Source organism: Hippocampus guttulatus, chromosome 23 (assembly GCF_054856545.1).
Source record: "Hippocampus guttulatus isolate MCC_2025c chromosome 23, RoL_Hgut_1.0, whole genome shotgun sequence".
In the NCBI taxonomy this organism is placed as follows: Eukaryota; Metazoa; Chordata; class Actinopteri; order Syngnathiformes; family Syngnathidae; genus Hippocampus; species Hippocampus guttulatus.
In genome coordinates this window covers 1,409,416-1,428,513 of record NC_141283.1, presented here as the reverse complement: position 1 = coordinate 1,428,513, position 19,098 = coordinate 1,409,416, and the positions used below count along the sequence as shown (strand labels likewise).

The 19,098-nt window shown below is 44.7% G+C and overlaps 1 long non-coding RNA gene across 1 annotated transcript; it reads right to left on the bottom strand.

Moving 5' to 3' along the window:
* Window positions 1–13,113: 13,113 nt before the first annotated feature.
* LOC147185625 (uncharacterized) lies at window positions 13,114–14,776 on the bottom strand. The gene is made up of 4 exons (XR_015099452.1): window positions 14,551–14,776; window positions 14,328–14,454; window positions 13,291–13,404; window positions 13,114–13,217 (listed from the first exon to the last, which is right to left on the bottom strand). It is a non-coding gene; the product is annotated as an uncharacterized LOC147185625 (long non-coding RNA).
* Window positions 14,777–19,098: the final 4,322 nt, after the last annotated feature.

Below are 19,098 nucleotides of genomic sequence, written 5' to 3'. Positions count from 1 at the left end.
CACAAAAAACAGAACATCTCGTCACCTTCCGTTTGTCTTCTCACAAAATATTGTTTAGCCTGCGTTCAAAATGCAATCCTGTACATTCCTGACAGCCGCGCCGCCGTGGGGATTTTCCTTTTATTTTTTAAAGTGCTGAAGTCTAATTGCGTCAAGTACAGCGTTCACAAATGCCGCCGAGGGCGAGGTCAGCCCAGCGTCTTCTGTCTTACACGATTTGTGGTATGCGGTGCATAGCAGGGCGTGTTGAATGTGCAACTTGCGTACAGTTGTACATTTAGCACACAAGTGGCGGAGGAGGTCGCCTCTGATAATGTCACCGCTCTGGCTAAAGCGCTCTGACAGGCTCACGCGTTAACTCCAACCCATAGCGGCATTTAATTTCTGCATCCTCGCTATTTTTTTTCCCCTCTCCTTTCCTCGGCAGCTTTTGTCATGCATGCACAGGAAATTTAGGAGGAAGCCGGAGACGTGATTTCCTTTTCTTTGTATTGCAGTCGACACCGCTGTAATTATAGCCGTGTGGTGTCGAGCCTCGTCATCGGTGGAAAGACGCTGCTAGCGCGAAGAGAAGGGGGTTGTCAAGTGCAAGCGTACGCATGCACATTCGGGCGTCCGTTTCGCACAAATTACTCCACGGTGTCGTGGTTTGTGCGTCTAGTATTTGCACAGTTTGAGAGTCTTGTAGATTGGCAGCGTCGTATTTCAAAAGCGGTGATCGACGATAATGTCCGAATTTGCGTGATCTATCAATGACGTCACTGGCAATTAAGCCATTCGAGCAAACGCAAACTCGTTCCCTCCGGGGTCATTCTATGCTATGTGAGCTCAAGGCCAATGTACTATTTTTAGCCGAGTCTCGTGTCGTGGGAGCGGAAAGACGTGCGCTGCGAGGCGGAAGGAGTCAGCCTTGTTGAGCTGGCCAGTGTGAAAGGGCCACACTTGCGAGTGGCTGGCGACCAATCCTGAGTCTATTTTGCGTTTCACTGGAATAGTCTCCACTGGTGATCTTTCAAACATTAACTTTTAATGGAGCTTAAATTCATTCTGATGATGGGTGAGCTGCGGCCTATCCGGGCAGGGGTGCGCCCCCTTCTTGCTATTCAGTTGCAGGGCATACACACAAGCAATCACACTCACATTCACATCGATGGACAGTTTCATGCATGTTTTGGGAATTTGCGAGGAAACTAGAGTACAGAGAGAAAAATCCGAATCCTCTTTCTCCACATAGGAAGGCTCGGGGCCGGGATTCAAACTCAGAACCTCAGAACTGTGAGGCAGTGGTTCGAACTTGCATTGATGCCCAAAAGGATCATGTATAATAGTTACTGTGAGGTATGGTTCACGGCCGTGACATGACCGGGATTTTCCGTGTCCAATGTGGGCCTGGATCAAAACGACCAACTCCATGGGGACCCTCGCGTCCCAGGACAGAGATCCACAGCTGGGCCAAGTAGTCTGTGAGCCCCCTCTGGACCGACCCAGCTGCGGTTCTTCCGACACACGGGTGAACCCGACGTCTCCAGAGATGGCGCGATAAACAAATGACCATCAGGAAGCGGCATATGGCCCGTGTCTACTGGGGTTGCGCTAAACAAACACGAGGGCCCCACTGGATCAAGGTGTCATTCTACAACTAGGAGTCTTTTCAGGAGATGCAACTGATTCCCGAGTTTGTGAATCTCGGTCAGTGAACAAGAAAAAGTGCAAGCGTCACCTTGAAGGAATGAACAAAGTTGGGGAAAGACGAGGAGATAAAATGAAATGACATCCCGGCAAACAAGACACGGAGTGCTGCAGGAGAATATTAAACTGTGATAAACAACAGAAAAAAAAAAGCGCAGAGGCAGTAAATTTAATGCACTTATCATATCCTAATTCTTTATGAGAACAACTACGGCGTGACACCAGGTAGAATTATTGCAATGGTCATCTTAACTTTTCCGCTGTCACCTTGACCACAGCGTAAACATTTTCAACGTTCAAACTGGTAGCTGGTGAAGCCCCGCTAGACAAGACTTAGTTCAGAAAATCACAATTTTATTCACGTCTTTCATTTACGTCTATTGAACTGGTTTGGATCTGATGGCTCTCGCCGTGTTGCTTGCTTACAGCTAGCTGTTAGCTGCTAACGCCGGAGCCGTCGCTAAACGAAGGCAGCAGGCCCCGTACAATACACTATAAGTAAGTAATTTTTTTGTTGGGTTCATTTAGCACCTCTAATTAGTGATAGAAAACGCTGTGTTATTGACGTTAGTCGGAAATGAGTCCTAGACAATACTCAAGAATTGAAAAATAGAACAATGAATAAAATATCCCTACGTTTAGGCTCTGTTCACCAAAATTGCACTTAACTCATTCAGTACCAGCCAATTCTGGACCAAGTCTGAAAAGACGTTTAAAAACGTCTTTGGGAGTGAATGAGTTAAGCAGATATCGAATATTTGGTACAGAGGAATTGAGAGTCACTATTACCTGCCTCACCCACCCTTCGAAAGCCTGTGCGCAACCTTTTTTTTTTCGGTGTACAACAGAGAAATTAGGGTGCCTGGGCGCCTAAATTGGTCTCAGTCGACAGCCTGAGTCAAATAATAATGGCCTCAAGTTGTCGACTGAGACCATTATTTGACATTCTAGTAGTGGCATATTTTGTACATGTGATTTTTTGCCGAATCAGACAAACACTTCGGTTCTTGCATTCCTTCAAGTCATCTCGCAAGAATGTGACTAAGCTAAGACAAAGGGAGACCAAAAAAACAAACAAACCATACAGTGTTCCTCTCTTGAGCTGCCAGCTGTTCCAGCACCGATCAATGAATACGTTAACATCGCTCTCAGCGTCAGGGACCCCCACCCGCTGCCTAGAGAGCGAACAAAGAGAATGCTTTATGCTTTATGTAACAGGCGAAGTACAGCAGAGGACGGCGTAACCGACAACAAACAAACCGGGCAAAGCCATGTCCGTGCTCTCTTCGCGTTCAAAGAAACACCACCGCATTACTGCCAACCGAAGAATATTTCATCTGCTGTGAAAACTGGAGCGCCGTTGCACTGTTCTCTCACCATCGAGTCCACGGAGGGGCCAATATCAAAAGCCGATCTGATGATTCTCTTTCTAGCTCTTACTCCCTATGACGCAACCGAGCGTGTACTGTAACGTACCTCAGCCTCGCGGGCGCGCCAAAATAATGGCGTCAGACTTTGAGTATCCCTTACCTCGGCCTCTCTCACATTCCTTGACATTAAAAACAAACAAACAAAAAAAAAAGGTTCTTTTATCTGACTTACTAAAGTATTCAATTCATCTGCACACAGCCAATCCGTGTAGAGATGGTAACATTCACGTTTCAGCAGGGGCGTCAAACACATTTTTGGTGTTGGCTGCATTGTAGTTGTGGTTTCCCTTTGACGGTTGGTACCACTACAAAAACATATAAATGTATAATCACTTCATCATATTATCGCATACTGTGGATATCAAAAGTCTACACCCCGCTCTTCCTTTTGTGATATTAAAAAATGAGTTTCAAAATTACTTCCACTATTTATGTGACCAACAACCAGTACAATTCAATTGTATATTTTTGCACAAAGAACTCAAGTGTGCTTTTTTTTTTTTTTAAAGATAAGATTGGGCTCGTACACCATACATAGCCCAGACATGTGAAGCAGACTGGAGATTGTTGTCACATGTATTAAATGGTCAGCACTCGCCAGAAATGACTGCGGCTCCTTCAATATTGCTCTGGGCCTTTTGGCAGCCTACCTGGCCAGATTTTGTCAATTTTGGAAGAACATTCAGTCCTGCGTAATGCCACGAGAACATGACTGTCTTTACTCTGTGGTAGATTGAGTGGCTTGGAAATTGATTCGTAGCCTTTCTACTGACTGACACCTTTGAACAAGGCCCTAAAACGTGCACCTAATGAAGACGACGAGCTGTATTCACAATTTATGGATGTCTGGTTGCTTTTCCACTTTCGTCCTTATTTTCGAGTCTTGTCTAATTTGTCTGTGTGTCCAAGTCACACACAACCAAATACGTTTACGCGGGCACTTAAGTTAGTTTCCTGTTTTGCATAAACCAATAACGTAATGGAGAGCGAGCGCTTCCCTGATGAACAGCCTCATGAATAATTTAAAGTAATATCTCATCTCAAAGTTTTTAACTCACGCCAATTATGCGTCTCGAGGTTGGGGGGGGTTAATAAGAAACACACAAAAAAAAAAAGGTATGCGGGTGTATTGCTGCAGAATCATTGTCCAAATCCAACTATGTCCAATAAGAGCAGAGTCGGACTTGGTTTGATTTTTTTGATGGCTGGTGAGGCACAAAATCTGGCTGCTACCTGTTAGGTTCTTTGCTTTCTTTAGGCTTAAAAAAACACGATGACAGTGAATGTGAATTTGTCAACAAACACCAAGCTGTGTTGATGACTTCCCATTTGGTGTTGTTCCTCAAATTTACTGTCTCAAAATAATGATGTGCTGCCACCTAGTGATTAATAGTGGAATTGCACCAATAACAGACACGCCTAAATTAACGTATGAAATATGTGAAATCACGGGACACCGAACCCTCAACGCAAGGGAGTTTACCGTAATGATTCTCCTTGTAAATTAAAAAAAAAAAAAAGATGCACTTCTCAAAAAGTGATCTTACAAATCTGTGTCCCATTTACTCTTGACCGACCTTGGGGTTGCCGGGACCTAATGGAGGTCATTCCACAGAAGTGGGCAGTACATCAGCCGGACTTTAATCGGCTGGCTCACCTTCACCATTGTTCCCTCTGAGACGCGCCGGGAAGGACCCGAGGACGGGAAGGTGGAAAGAGGCGGAGAGGAAATCAGACGGTGAGCGATTAGGTTAATGAAAGAGGAGAAGGGAGCCAGCGGATGGGAGGAAGGTGGCGCCTAAGGCAAATAAGTTTGGAGGAGAGACGTGGGATGTCGACAGGTGATTGGCAGAGGAGAAATAAGAGCCCAGGAACACTGTCACAATGTTGGAGAGGATGACTTAAAACCTTCCACTTTAACCGGGCCTTCCTGCTTCCCGACGCTTCCGGGAAGGTCAATGAAAGCTGGCGCTATTGCACAAAAAAGTCCATTTTACAGCTGTCTGGCTTTCGTGACTGTGATTTAAGAGAAAATCTCTTCCAAAGTGTCTTTTAAAAAGCACCGCGAAACACTCTCGCCCAGGACCTTGAAGCGAAGAGGAGGCGGCGCGACGAGAAAGGACAAAAAAGGTGCTCGCGGTGACTCACGCTGTGCTCATGCCACAGAAAGAGGAAGGAGGAGGAAACGATTACACGTTGACCACCCGTTGTGAGTTTTTCGATTTGATTTAAACGAGCGATTACATTTATTTTTTTTAAGCCTTCCACATCAGTCGTATTATAAAGAATTCCTCTTTGAGATTTGATCCGATTGCCTTGTCACGGCAGTTTCGCCTAATGATGTTCAAAGCTTTCTATTTCAACGAACGCTGTTGCCGTGGCGACACACGGAATGAAAATTAGGGGGAAAAAAATCGTTGGGTGAAAAATCGTTTTGAGAAATTTAGCTGCTGATTCTTCATTTCACACAACATCGCCGCACTCCTCGACAATGTGCTACGCTAGGTTAAACCCCCCCACCCCAAAAAATGATGCATCGTGCGCTTTTAATCGGTTTTGCCGGCATGCCAAACTGCTGGCATGTGTATTCCGTTGGAGATGATATTCATCAATCCAGTAGCGGGCCTCATGTCACGCTTGGCGACATTGTTTTTTTGGCCGCGAAAACACAACGTGGCGATCCAACACTTTCAATTAGTTTTGGTCGCCTGTCAGATTTTTTTTTTCTTTTTCCAGAGCAATAAAACTCAGCATTCAAGGCCGCACTGGGTTGCATAGTTGACCGAACTTACCCTTCCGACATCAAATCACTGTTGTGTTAGGTGTTTTTTTTTTTCATGGTCAAAGCAGTGCAATGTTTCTCACTGTTGATTTAAGTTCATGCTGTTAGCAGGATGCCATCCGTTTTACCGAGAGAGATTCCACAATGTTGGGTTATTTTATTTCCACTCGCCTGAAAAGGAAGCTGATTTGGTTTATCCTGTTCATCAGTTCATCTAGCCCGCCGGTGTCAAACTCAAGGCCTGGGGGCCAGATCCGGCCCGAGAACAGATATCTTTTTCGAGATTTTATACTGGTATTTTTTCCGATTTTTGAAAACGTAATTATTTGTTTTCCTGCTCACATCTTCGTGGCCTGAATCGTGCTTTGTCGTGACCTATGCTGTCCGCACCAAAAGAGCTATTTCTGGATCTGCTAGCCTCCAGGTGTCCAATTATTCATCGACTCTCTGCTTGGCAGGTGCACTGACCCCTCCATGCTCATGAGGTGCAAAGATTTGAAGAAAAAAAAGAAAAAGCATCTTCTGATCATTTCTTTGCCGGTGTTACTCACACTTTGATTGGCTCGCCTGCATCGGTCGGGCATGCTGGTGATGTCAATTGAACGCGCCTGACATTAAGCAGCCTGCCTCTCGCAGCTTCGAGCTCCACCTTCTCGCACTTTGTCAGGATGAACGTGGTTGTTGTTTCATTCTTTTTTTTTTTTGACAGATCTGACAGCTGCTGTGAGACATTTGCCGATTTCCCGACGCAGGTGGGGTGGATTTTGAATGCTACAATGCGTATGCCATCCTCTGGGTTTTCAGCTCAGGTCGGGTCGGCAGCGTGAGGTGACTTCCTAAGTGGTAATTGCGCGGTATGGAGGAACAATATTCTACGAGACAAAAAAATATGACTGACAAAATGGTTGGAGCCAACATTTGACCAGAGATTGTTGCAATAATACAGTGTGAAGTCAATCTATTTCTAAAATTCACATTGTGAATAGTAAACGGTCTTGTCGAGAAAAATCTTCAGTGGGGCAAATTTAAACATAAATACATGCAAATAAATAAATATACTAAATTCTAAATATACCAATATAATATGAATATGGTTTTAATTCTAGGCCGCTCCTCCCAGGTGACGTTTTTTCAGAATATAATTCATTTCTGGTCTCGTTTAGCTACATGTGTAGCATTATTTTGTATCCTCTTCACTTTCGACACTTGAAATTAAATTGCCCGCTATTTGTTGTTCAATGTTAGATAGGCGAGTCGGCAACACGTTGAGCCACACTCGTAGCCAGCAGAAGCCCACCGCTTAGCTAGCTGGTGCGTCAATGACGTCACTCCCCGGAGATTGCCGAACAAAACATTTTCGTCGTTAGGAACGTTGCTATGGGTGTAACTAGCTAATATGGGTTGGTGACGTTAAAAAAAAAACTCTAAGCATTACTCAAAAGATGGTTGGCCAAGTTGACTTCACTCTTGATCTTTAAGAAAAAAAACCCCACCTCCATCTCCTGCCAATTACTCGTATCGGCTGGACGACGCACAATGACGAGAGAAAGCTGCTTCTGTTGGGACTTTGAAGCCGCGTGGTTTTACTTTGGCGCGAATGATTGAGACGGGAAAGCCAGTGGAGGGTCAACAAACAATCCCGACGCCCCCCCCCACCCACCCGCTGAGAAGAACCACGGCGGGATTAAGACGAGAGAGTTGCTCTTCCCGCCTCCTGACAACGCCGCATTGTTTGACTCGCAAGAGACAAGAGCTTATCGTTCTTGCCCTTGAAGACCTGGTTGCAGAGAGCTATCCTTCACGTGCCGGGAGTGTTCATATTTCACCCGGATGACAATAAAAGCTAATTAGCGTTAGGCTGCACACATTGCTCTCTCGTCTTGTAAATGATAGCATCTATTCCGTCAGGCATTGGAACCCGCAATGTTATTTGAAGAGCAAAGGAGAGGCCGACCTCTAAAAGTGAATGGCAAAATGCGCCAGCATCGATCCACTGTGTTTCCGTTCCAGATGGAAGAAAAAATATTACATTTGGGGGAAGTGGGCGTGGTGGGGGGGGGGGGGGTATTGAGTGTGAGGTAGGGCTGGGCGATATTGCCTTAAAATTCAATCTCCAATTTTGTTTTCCACAAAAACGATTTCCGATTTGAAACGATTTTTTTCCCACCTCACCTGAGCGCAGATGACAATGACTTGGTTCAAGTTTTGCTTTTCATTTCCCCCCTTCGGGGATTTGCCTCATTTTTCCTGATCACAAACAAGTTGAAGTTTTTCTTCCCTTGAGCATTAACTCATTCACTGCCAGCCATTATCAAAGTTTGCCAGATTGACAGCCGTTTAAGAGCCTTTTGACTGATCTTGCAAAGACCTGCAGGGTATTGTTTTGGAACGTTATTAGGACCAGATCTGCCAAAAGAAAGAAACGGTTTGTTTTTTCTTTTCCCTTTCATTCGTATTCATCAGTAGAACATGGCTTCAAGTAACATACCGGTTTGTGACCCAAAAGCGGAGAAAGTGACCACCGTTTTTGTGACCGGTTTATATTTAGTTTATGTCCGGCGCGACTGACTCTGAGCTTTGCCTTCTAAAGGAAATGTGTCAATTATTCTGCTCATGGTGTCTGTTAGTCTGAATTGGCAACGCTGACGTGCTTTTGTAAACCAAACTAAACTGGAAGCAGTTAACTCGAATGAATATATAACATTGATTAATCGTCAAGTGCAAACAGATTCATCTGGGAATATGTGTGTATTGAAATGGTAGCCCCCCCACCAAAAAAAATTGATAGCGCCATTAAATTGTAATTGGACCTGTAGTGAAAATCTAGCCTCATCTTGACCCAGCTGATGAGCGATTGGCCGCCTCAAGATAGACGGCACCATACCCACCCCCGGTCCCCTCACTGGCCGTGATGACACATGACCTTGTCATCATCACCAACGCCTTTTCGCACGGGGGCGGGGGGAATATTGCATCGACACGTACGACCTTTTTCATCATCGTCTGCCGAGCGTCCGCCGTCCCCCCCTCATCTCGCTGTCCACCATGAGCCCGGAATGACAATTACGGAACGTAAGGGTGACACAAAACGACCGGACATAAAGTTTTATGCTGAAAATTGCAAGTGCAATTTATGAAAAAAAAAAAAAATGCAGTTTTGCATTTGCGCAATTTTCCTCAATTCTGCGCTTGTTCATTCTATTTTGACCCGTGCCCTACTTTTTTCTTTTCTTTTCTTTTCCAGGATAGCAATTATGCTTTCTCTGAAGTTGAGATTGACACCTGGTGTTTTTTTTTTTAATTTAGTGATCTTATTTGTGTTGTTTGAGCAAAATATAGGACGGTCTGAAATTCACAGATCTGTACATTCATTCTTGCATCAGCACATATTGGATTTTTATCCAAATTTGGAAGAAGGCTAATCCTGATCTGGAGTGGTCCAATTTCATGCAGATATAATATTTTTTATGCTACAGATTTTGCTTCTGGAGAGCAAAAAAAAAAAAAAATACAATAAAATAATAATAATTAGCAGTGAAACCACACAGTGTAAATTTAGCGTCGACTGGGATCAGGTGGAAGATGTACAGCATAGTGTTTTACCTTCAATACGCGACCATATTCGCAGGAGAGGGGAACATTTCTGTTCGAGTAAACAAATCACTTTATCTGAATTAGCTCTGCAAACAATGATCGAGATGCGGGCGGAGGGAGGGGAAAAAAAACTATTCAGACGTGACGAACGTGATGCGGATGCACGATGGACGCCATTGTTTTCATTCAGAAGCCTCGCGAATTCATTTCCCGCACACTTTTGTAAAGGGATCGTTTCATTAGCAGAAATGACAAAAGGGGGAGCGTGTACTGCGGGGACCTGAGGTCGAAATGGAATGACATCAGATTATTTCCTTTTCTGTACAAATGCAACCTCCCAAGTCCAACGTGCCTGAAATGTTGTGGGGCAAATAAAATATTTTTTTTTAAAAACGCCTCAAGGGTGAAACAACTCTCCTCACGCGTGAGGTCGGCAAATCTCATGAGACTTTGGTTCAGCGAGCGACAAAAAGGCATCAAAATTCAGCCCCCTGAATCCGGTTTCACAAAGCTACAAGAAGCTACTGCCTCATTAATTGTCATTTAATGTTAACTAGACTACACTGCGCAGCATTTGAGTTTTTGTGTGTGCAAAGTGTGGCGGGAAGTTTGCCGATTTTCTATTCGCTTACGCCAATCCCATGAAGTGGCCGGGGTACATAAACGTCTGAAGAAAAACCTATCAAGAGTGTGATCGTCTTTGGTGTTTCCTAACTTCTAAATGTTTTTGCCTCCAGGTGAAAAAAACTTTGAAAACTGCTGACTAAATTGTAAACACAGTATGAGGCAGAAATAATCATAAAAACAAGTGCATTAATTGTCTTTTTCATTGTGTGCCTTCATCAGGGGGAAAAAAAAAACAAAAAAACATCCCCCGATTAATTATTACCGCGGCCCCTCAACATATTTATTATGCCTCTGTAATTTTATATAGCCTTCAAAAAGTAACCTGGCACTAACTCAACTTTATAGGACACCGCATAGCAATATAATCATCGCTGTAGAATTGGGCAGAAATTAGCTGTGATTTACAAAGTGCAGCTCGATGGCCTGCAGCAGCACCGAGGCACAAAGTGCAGTCAAGAGTCCGGTGTGGCTGTCGCGCGCGTGCGCGTATGAAGCCTCCCAGTGGCCACGATTCAAGCGGGTCTTTCTTGTCCTTATCACATGATGCACATGTCTCAGCCGGAAGCCGGAGGGCTCGGGGTCTGTGATGGGGAGCGCTCGCTATGTGCAGCAGCGCCCGCTGACGAGCGCCTGCTTCCGGAGGGCACGCGCATAAATTATGTCAACGGAGCTCAGATGGAGCTGGGGATTCATTGGCACCGAATCCATCAGAGGGCATGTGTCAAAACCGTGACAGGACATATAAAAGATGCTCGGTTTTGATCGACACCGTCACAGAGGGATTCATTAATAGTTATTGCGGTCGTATATCGTGGCGGGGGGTGGATGATGACCTGACAAGCATCAAGTCTAAACGGGGAATATTTTTCTGAAATGTTGTCAAAATGACTGCAGTGATATGCATGCCAGGCCAGTAGGTGGCGATGTTACTGAGTAAAATTTATCCGGTTCGCCTCACGAGGGAGGGTCACGGGTGTGCTGGAGCCAATCCCAGCTGAATTCTGGCAATAGGCGAGAAAATGCTGGCAGTAGCTCTGTTATTAAGGAATATGTATGACAATTTGAAATTTTGGTTCAGACTTTCGCAAGCATCATGAAACTTGACATGCTTGATTTGCTTTCGCGGGCCAGATCTGGCCCCCGGGCCTTGACTTTGACACCTGTGCTTTTAATCATCACTCAAAAAAAAAAGCTGTGCAGACAAAGTTAACATGATCATTGAGGGACTTGCTAATTAATCACATTAAAAAGTTCTTTTGATGGTGTGACACTAGTTGTCAACGAGTAAGCTAGCCATGATGTTTAGCCGAATTAGTCAAAGTTAACCCAACTGTTGTACACATCGCCGCCGTGTCTGCAACAATATACTATTGTTGCATGCTACGCTCCTCTCGAGGCGAGCTGACGTCACGTAATTTGTTCGGGATTTTGCATTTCCCCACCGTGATGTCATTCAATCACATTAGCCAAAGTCACATTAGCCGCAGGTGTTGATGGCTGCGAGACAGGCCCCTATTTACTTTATTCCATTGATCAAACGTCGGGCAACGCTAATGCAACATGTCACGTTTTGAAAAAGCTGGCAGAGCTGAAGAGATGCCGATTGACGGATACCCCCCCCCCTCCCTACCCCCCATCCGAAGCCTACATAGCTCCTCATTGCAGAAACATTAGCAGCCCATTAGAATTCTGTGACATTTCACCATCCATCGGCGGAGGGCGGGGAGCACCGCCACCCCCCTGTAAACACAAAGAGAAAAGGGAATAAGAGCGTAATGTAAAATGGCATTGTTCGGCTGGTCAGACGCCAGGTGTGCATTCTAATGTGGCGCTTGAGGTCAACCTCGCAATGCCTGAAACGGAGAAATGAGGGGCTTTGGAGGAGGATGACGATAAGAGGGCGGACAAATGGGGCCGGGAGCCGATGTGATTCAGCGCGCCGGGGACTTTTAAAAGGCCACAAGCTACTAAAGGTTATCAGACGTGGCAACAATCTGAATTTTTTATAGTGGCGGTGTGTGTGTGTGTGTGCGTGCAGGGGTGGGGGGGTCCTTATTATCCGCACATAAAGGAGGTGGGTCACGCGTGATAAAACGAACACATCTAAAAAGGCCACACTAGCAAAGTTTACAGGAACACTGTGAAATCTCTTTAAGCGGCAACAATGTTTGGATTCTGCACGCAAAGCTTCTATTTTTTTTTTTGTTACACGCCCCCCCCCCCCCGCCGTTTGATAAATGTGCTCCACTTTATCAAGCAGCTATTGCGATATAATGGAACAAATGCACTAATGTGGCATTTATGGCTCGATTACGAACAAAAGATCAACACAAGAGGATTACATTATTTGTGAAAGGAGGGGGATTGGGGGGGGGGGCTTACATACTGCATATGTATCAATTCCCAGAATACGCCCACCAGACAAAACAAATTGTTACACCTGCATAATTTTATCCAACACAAATGCTTGAGAGAAAACACATAACGCTTCCATTTTTTTTTTTTTTGCCACTGCCTTTTTTGTGACTTACCTTACTTAGCTTTGCGGATCGAGGAGCTACATTCAAATCTTGCCAACAGTTTTAATACGACAAATTTAAATGGGCTTTAATTAATATCGCTTTGTTCCAACTCGAGCACATGGAGTGACTGGAGTCACTAAACAGGCGCAAGCGCATCCTGCTGGGTTTTCTCTCGTTCAAGTAGCCTCAGGGATTGGCCCCGGGGCTAACTGGAACGATGTTGACAAACGCAGCCGTCTCACAAAACAATAACAATCTCAAGCTTTCCTCGGGGCAAGGGGAGCTAGAATAAAAAATGCAATACCACACATTCCTCAACTTAAAAAAAAAAAAAAAAGAAATATGTTAACAACGCACTTTATAGAAGTTCTGGTGGGAAGTGGCCTCAGGAATGAAAGCACCTTGAGGTAAAAAAAAAAAAAAAGTCTGAGTTCTGCAGCAAGGTCCAAGAAACACTTTTAAACGTGTCATCGGTGTTTCGACATTTTTAATGCTGTATGAAATTGTTTACAGGACAGTATTTTCTTCATTTTGTCGTTCTTCACCCGAATGTACGACTTCCTGTCCTGTCAACTTGCGCCAACGTACAAAGTTAATGCCACACACACACACTTGGGAAGGTGCTTAATCCTAGGAGCTCAAATACCTTGGCGCCACTTTTCAAGGACACTTGCGATCTGTTGAAGAAGGCTCATCGAAGTCTCGACTTCCTCCGGAAGCTGCGACGTGACGGACTGGGGGTGAGCCGTGTTTTGAGGAGCTTCTCCAGATATGCGGCGGAGAATGTCCTCAGCATCGGGAGGATTGTGGAGATATAGATTTAGTGCAACAACAACAACAACAGTAGTGCAACACTCTTAGGAGGTTGCTTCTTTTAGGTAGGCTGCCATTGGGTTGTTGATGCAAATGTGGAAGAAGGAACAAACATATGATATTGATGTATAAGCATGAGCGGTTATGATATAATGCATGCGGAAATTCGTGAGCACGAGAAGTGAGCGTAATCGAGCGCTCACTCAAGCGGATGAGAAATGCTTCGCCCTTCCCCCTCGGAGCCAGATGCGCGATGATGGATGTCACCTTTTTGTCGACTAAAAGATGCTGCGAGATTGGATCAAGCTTGCTGAGAGGAGCTCATTAACATTCATGGGGGCAGAGGCGCTCGTTAACCGGGTTCGGGGTGGGGTTGCGACAGCCGCCGGTCGATCATCAAGAACTACCACCGCCCCGCTTCGCAATCCACGCTAAGGCGATCCAGCACCCACAGAGCCCAAAATGATTTAGCATAACGTGAGGATACTCTGTGATGTTCCATCGAGAATGGCTTGAGGAAGACTTCAAGGGGGAGTTTGCCGTGTTAATAAAACCGCTAGCAAATATTTGTATGTAGCCCCGCATCACTAATCCCTTACCCACTTCAGTTGCTGAACAAACATGGCGATTTATAAAAACAGATAATGATGAAAGTCTGTCGCCGTGAGAGTCACAGAATGCACACTTGGCTTGAACAACACAGTAGTGCTAATTGCAACGTTGCTGGCCAAACCTGCTCAAAATGGGAGTCTTGTTAGAATACTAAATGCCAGTTTCAATTTTGAATTTTTGTTGTGTACAATGAGTTAAAAAAAAATGGGCATCGAGGATAAACATTGCTAATTCCATGTCGCTTCTGAATCATCTCACCTGCCTTTGGTCCCTTCGCTGTTTTCTCGTCTTCGGTCCCTTTTTTTCCCTCTCGCTCTGTTTTCTTGTCTTCGGTCCGTTTTTTTTCCCTCCGAAAGTAAATGTTGCGCCATATTTTCAGCAACCCCTTCAAAGACAAGATAACAGGTCACAGGAATGTTGCGGGATGTGCCTGCTAAGAGTGTGCCCACAAGGACACGACTTGTAATCGAGACCAACCTACCTTCGTCGAGACCTGAGGCGTGGCACGGGACGCACTTTTGCAGCGTGTTAACTATCATATCTCACATGTACCGTTTTAAAATGCTTCTCTAGGCCCTCCAGATTCCCATTCTTTGCCAGTACCCTCGGTGAATTGTCCATGAAACGCCATTTTTGTTGTTTTTTTCCAAGAGCCACCTGCCTGGCATCCCGCCCTGTTGTTAGAAACGTGTGTCGCAGGCTATGACGCAAATCTTCGTTGACAGAAATGTTGAAATGTAATATTTATTCTACACATTTTACAGCATTGGAAAACGTTAAGAATGTTTGTGTAATGTTTTTATTTCTACAGAAACCATATTAAAACCAAAAATATATATATTTCCCTCACCCATCTTTTTCCATTCTCAAACATTTAGAAAAAGCTCCAGGGAGCCACTAGGGCGGCACTAAAGAGCCGCATGCGGCCTTGGAGCCGCGGGTCACGACCCCAGGGCTACCCTAAACAACCTTTTGCTCTCCTGTAACTGGTAAAACATGAACTAGACTTTCTGTTGGTTATAATAACCAACATGACGTGTTAATTTAACCGAGAAGGCAATAAAGTAATAGACTACAAGGAGATCAGTTTAGCACCATTTAGAAACTGTTTATGAATTTGTAGCAGTAGGTTGTGACTAGGCAAGATTGCATGACTTCTGCCTTGCTTGAAATTAAATCTGGACTTCACTTGCTTGATTTTGAAATGCAAAGAAACCTTGGAACTGGTTAAAATGGTGAAAAAACACAAATGTCCATCATTTCAAACCATTTTTAGCATTGATTTCGAAAAGCCATGATTCAACCTTCTTTTGTCCTGCCATTGTGAAGCACCCAAAATTTTTTTTGTAAATGCACTTTTAGTCATAAAAGAAACATCTTAGCTATAACAAATGGGTTCCACATAACATATCAAACATGTGTTTGTTTTTTATTATTTCTCTCATTAGTTGCAGGTATGGCACTAAAAACGGGTGATAAATCCAAAGGACCGCGGCGGGGGGAGCCCGATTGTCGCATAAATACTGAGCACAAAACAGAGAAGAATGACAATTGAGTGGATCAGGGTTTGGTGCGCGGGTGATAATTAGTGGATGGTTATACACCGAGGGGCTGGGAAAAAAAAAGCAGCATGATGAATGGCACAATGTGGCTCAGCCCTTTTCGAGATTGATAAGGAGACGAGGGAAATGTTGGCACTGCTCGCTCACTTGAGACTCCCTCGGATCAGGGATGACGCTAAATTGAGAAGTTTTGAAGTGGGCTCCGCATGGTGTCAAATTTGAAAGATCGCTCGTCGGCCCCTTCGTTGCTTTTGGATTTAGTCTGCATTCACAAACAGACCGATTTCCTTCCCTTTCGGGATATTATCATGATTCAGTGAGCAGCAAGTAGCTCTCCTAACAAATGTATTATGACTTCATCAAAGCCGAAACCCAAGTGTGTTAGATGGCAACGCGTCCTTATTCCTTCCCTTCATCGTCAATAGCCCTAATATTTAATTAACTCGTCCAATTTATCTGGCGCCAAGGTAACGGACGGAGCGTGGCAAATGGAGCGCCTTGGTGAAGAAAGCGCTATTCCTGTCTGCAGGAGCGCATCCCCTTTGCCCACCAAGCAGATGGCAACCGTGCAACACAAAATCAATTAGTGTCATGCTTTTTTTCTGCAGGGCCACAAAACAAACAAAAAAAAAAAAGCAATTTCCACTTTATATCTCGACGGGGCGCACGCACCTGACCCAAAACAACTCGAGAACAGTCAGCGTTGGTGCGGATACTAAAGACGCATGAACGACTGTCTTGTTTTTTAAATTTTTGTTTTTATGTCATACGAGCGTTGCTTTGTCAGCGAAGCAACACATACTGGATGAAATGCCTCAGGCTTACGCAAAGCATGGTACGCCGATATTTGAGGAGGGGAAAAAAATGAGCATTTGACATAAATGGCAAAACCTTACTGACGTTGAAAGCTCCACTTTGCACTCGTTTTCCCTCATTTGTCGATGAACATTTCACAGCCTTTCAGCCACACAGAAGTCTCTCCATCAACCACAGTGGAGCCATCAAATCTCAATGTTTACATTTTTCCAAACCGGTAAATCCTCTGGATGTGTATGCATTAACCCTGCGGGAATGTGTGCATGTACAAAAATGCAGACTTATATTCAGAGTGGAGAATTCGGGGGCCCTAACGGTACATGAGAAACAAAAATGGTTTCTTGCACTTGCTGCCTGAGTGTCAAAAGTCCCATTTGTGAACATACTGTATCACTTCAATGCTTCTCAACTCTGGTCAGCCAACGACAGATTGCTTTTGTTTTGGTTCCGAATGTGGAGCTGGGATTCAGCTGTTGCTCAGCGGAGGGGGCGGAGCTATTCCAGAGGGATACAGGGCTGCGGGCCATCCCTAAACCAAACGCTGTTACTTTTCATGAGCCGCGGCGTTGTATAAAAAGCGACGGATGATAGCAAGGAGCTACCGCCTCAAAAGTTAGACCGACTTCTGGATGTGGAAAGTTTCTCACCATAAAGAAGCAAACAAAATGTCTTCCCCCCCAAGGCACTGCCTACATTCATTATGAGCAGTGCCTTGTGGGAGCATAAACACAAGGATGAATTGTTTTAAATAATAACAGCAGGAAGCCCATCATTGTGCTCTGTTTTGCTCAGGATATTTATCATCATATCAGGTTCTCGGTGCGCCATGAATCAGCAAATTCCGGCTTCCGCTGGGCTACATTTGCTGCCGCCCTGAAGACATTTCAGCTTCTGGAGTAAAGATTTATTTGGAACCTGAACAAAATTTGGAGTTGCAGATCTCCCAAGACAAAACGGACAAACTGGCGTCAGGAAACTAAGTCGAGGGGGTTCTCGGCTTACGATGATGTTGACGTAATTTTGAGGTGACAAAGCGGGCACACATTTTACCTAGCTGCTGTCGCACTTTGTCTTATTAATTTAATTGGGTTTGTATTAATTACCAAGAAGTGTTTTCCATGATAATACTGTATTTGCTTTAATTATGACTCAAATGCTCCGTTAGCGTGGCTTAATCGACAAATTTGGGACCGCCAGTGTCAACCGAGGACCTGCTGTGTCCCCTTTTGGGAGAAGCTAAATAAATTTAGGTTAGGCTGAACTGAAGCTGAACAATCTATGAACTAAAAAAACCCCAAAACAAACAAAAAAAACGTTAAAATGCATTTTGTTTGAGCTCAAATGTTGTGCTTCCCTGATGCCAACATAAAACACTGATCGTCAACCTCTCCCAAAGAGATTTTTTTAACATTTACAAATTATACAACGTACACGATTGGCATCATCCCAAACGCTTCCATCCGTTTGGATATTTCCTAAATGCATGGGAGCCGAAAGAATAGAAAGGGGGTCGGGGAGAGGGGGCGGGAGGTGGGGGCAAGACAAGTCCTCAAAGCATTTGTCATAAACAACGATGAACAGGAAATGTTCTCGTTTTCTTTGTTGTTGTTCCGTTTTTTGTTGTTGGGGTTGTTTTGTTTGTACAATACATTTCTTAAAACCCCCCCGCTGGTTAAGGTTATGGTCTCAGGTAGATCGTCCACAGTCAAATATCTTCACAGTTTGTGTGTAAAAGCGGAGAAACATTCTCGCTGGAGTAATAAAATATCAGGACTATTATCAACATTATTATTCTCATCATCATTATTCTCCTTAGGATTCAGATCTGTTTGTGTTCTTGGTAGTGTTGTCGTAGAAATGGCGGCGGAACTGAGCGCTTCGTCCAAAGTTCCTCTTGTTTTTGATTATTTAAAAAAGAAAAAAAAAAAAGAGCTACCCTCGGTTGGGTAGTCAAGCCAACAAGTGTCTTTTATCCATGGAAAAATATCCAGAGCCGACATTTTCTTGTTTAGTTTCCAAGCCTGCGGTCTAGCAAATGGTCCTTGGCCTACAAGACTCAATACCCCGTCAGCACTTGTGTGGGGGAGGGGTGGGGGCTGTGGGGGGGGGGGGGGGGGGGGCAAAAAGAGACATGTAGAAAATAGCCCATCAGATGAAGAATGGACGTGTGTGTCCGATGTTGCGCGACAGCCGGGCTTGCGATTCCGCATTGTAATTGTGAAGGCACTTCGTTTCATGGCAGAAAGAAAAGTGGCTTCTTCTTTGTCTCCGGCGGACCAGCTCGACTGTGTCAGGCCTCGTTCATCGAAGCGTCGCCCCGTAATCAATCATGTCCTGGACTTTTCGACCTTTTCTTTTTTTTTCGCCCTCCGCCCTTGCTGTCATTTCAGCGATTTTTTTTTTTTGTTTTGCCATCGTACCATCGTTTGGCCACTTGGACTCGTGGGCACAGTGTAAAAAGTACATAGGCAGCCATGGGGGATGGGAGTCAGGGGATGGGGGGCAGCGGGAGGGGGGGGGGGGTCTTAAAGCAGACAGAGCAGAACATTGCCATAGGTCTTGATTTTCTTCAGAACAGCACCAAGCAGATAAAAAGAACAAACAAACAAACAAAAGAAACCAAAAACGAGGCTGGTGGGGAACCCCCCCCC